The 2,500-nt window shown below is 37.9% G+C and overlaps 1 protein-coding gene across 1 annotated transcript in view; it reads left to right on the top strand.

Moving 5' to 3' along the window:
* The window catches only part of LOC137653907 (rho guanine nucleotide exchange factor 39-like), a 157,736-nt gene that overhangs the window by 55,090 nt on the left and 100,146 nt on the right, over positions 1 to 2,500 (top strand). The window lies entirely within an intron of this gene.

Below are 2,500 nucleotides of genomic sequence, written 5' to 3' on the forward strand. Positions count from 1 at the left end.
GAAGCTACTCACAGGTCTGGTAATTGCTTGGACCTTGTATACACTGACTCCCCTGGCGTTATAACTGGTAAGGTTGGTTCTCCAGTCGGGACATCTGATCATGCCTTGATTTCATTATTAGTGAAGACTGAGCAGCCTGTCCCTGATATCTCATATTCTTGTAAAATTTATATGAAATCCCAAGCAGACTGGAATGGGATTTTACATGATCTTTTGTGCTTGAATTGGTCACAATTATATAATAGTGTAGATCCTGTTGTCCCTTTGAATGAGAATCTAGTCAACATAATTGATAGGCGTATCCCTTCTCGTGTGCTAAGGTATCGAGTGAAGGACAAACCGTGGTTCAATGATGATTGTAGACGTGCTTTTTTGGAGAAGCAGGAGGCCTATCAACTTTGGAAGGGTAACAGATCAGATTTGACCTGGAACAACTATACTCAGCTTCGAGCTTTTGCTCAGAGAGTTTATGCCTCAACTGAAAAGGAGTACAATTTAACCATAAAAGAAACACTTTCTGGTACAACTCAGGAACATAAATGGTGGTCTACCCTTAAATCTGCACTCTTTGGTGTAGATGCAACAGTTCCTCCTTTACTTAAACCAGATGGCTCAGTCACTCACTGTCCAAAGGAAAAGGCAACCCTTTTGGCTGATGTTTTTGACAGTAAACAGAGTAATGAAAAACTTGAACTTCCTCATTCCTGTTTTCCTGAGGCTAAACTAACTAGTTTAGCTTTTCGATCTCGTGAGATTAAAGCTCTGTTGATGGACCTTGATGCTTGTGGAGGTGTAGACCCAAATGGTATTTTTCCTTTGTTTTTTATAAAGACAGCAGATTTCTTAGCTCCAAAGTTATCTGTTATTTTGCGCAAGTTAGCAAGAAGAGGAGCTTTTAGCACTAGTTGGAGAATTGGTAATGTTACTCCTCTATGTAAATGTGTTTGCGGTAGCTCAAGTCCCACTGATTACCACCCAATTTCCATAACTCCCATATTATCTAAAGTTTTTGAACGTCTTCTGGCAAAACGTCTTAATAGGTTTGCTGAAGGTAATCATCTACTCCCTAGTTTGCAATTTGGTTTTCGTAAAGGCCTTGGAGCATGTGATGCCCTTCTTACAATCTCCAATGCTGTACAGAAATCCCTTGATTGTGGTCGTGAAGTTCGTATGATTGGCCTTGATTTTAGTGCTGCCTTTGACCGTGTTAATCATGAGGCCCTTGTTTTCAAACTGAAACAGTTGGGAGTGGGTGGGTCGTTTCTTAGCATTATTACTGATTTTTTAAGTAATAGATCTCAAAGAGTTGTTGTTGATGGGCACCATAGTGATTATAGGAATGTGATATCCGGTGTTCCACAGGGTAGTGTTCTTGGCCCATTACTTTTTATACTATATACACATGACATGTGGTTTGGCCTAGAAAACAAGCTTGTTGCATATGCAGATGATGCTACTCTCTTTGCATCAATTCCATCCCCTGAATGTAGATCTAGGGTTGGTGAATCCCTTAATAGAGATTTAGCTAGAATTAGTGCATGGTGCAAATTATGGGGTATGAAGTTGAATCCTAACAAAACTCAAAGTATGATTGTAAGTAGGTCAAGGACGGTGGTTCCTCAACATCCGGATCTCAGTATTGATAATGTTTCTTTAAATATGTATGACTCTTTCAAAATTTTAGGTGTGATTCTCGACAGTAAATTTACTTTTGAGAAACATATAAGGTCTGTGTCTTCTTCAATTTCACAAAAAATAGGCTTATTGAGAAAGTCTTTCAAGATTTTCGGTGATCAATCTATTCTGAAGAAGTGTTTTAATTCTTTCATTCTACCTTGTTTTGAGTATTGTTCTCCTGTCTGGTCTTCAGCTGCTGATTCTCATCTTAATTTGTTGGACAGAAACTTACGGTCTATTAAATTTCTTATTCCTGATCTAGATATTAATCTCTGGCACCGTCGTTCAATTAGTTCATTATGTATGTTGCATAAGATTTTTCACAACTCTGACCATCCTTTACATTCAGATCTCCCTGGACAATTCTATCCTGTTCGTAATACTAGGCAGGCAGTTAATTCTAATAGCCAGGCCTTCTCCATCACGAGGCTCAATACTACGCAGTACTCTAGAAGTTTTATTCCAGCTGTGACCAAGTTGTGGAATGATCTTCCTAATCGGGTGGTTGAATCAGTAGAACTTCAAAAGTTCAAAGTTGGAGCAAATGCTTTTTTGTTGACCAGGCGGACATAGTCTTTTTATAGTTTATTTATGACATATTTGTTTTTGATGTTGTTGATAGTTTATTATATGACATGTCTGTTTTGACGTTGTTTCTTATTTTAGAATGATTTATTGTTAATTTGTTCTCTTCATTTATTTATTTCCTTATTTCCTTTCCTCACTGGGCTATTTTTCCCTGTTGGAGCCCCTGGGCTTATAGCATCTTGCTTTTCCAACTAGGGTTGTAGCTTGGATAGTAATAATAATATATATATATATA

This window comes from Palaemon carinicauda, chromosome 1 (genome assembly GCF_036898095.1).
Source record: "Palaemon carinicauda isolate YSFRI2023 chromosome 1, ASM3689809v2, whole genome shotgun sequence".
Taxonomy (NCBI): Eukaryota; Metazoa; Arthropoda; class Malacostraca; order Decapoda; family Palaemonidae; genus Palaemon; species Palaemon carinicauda.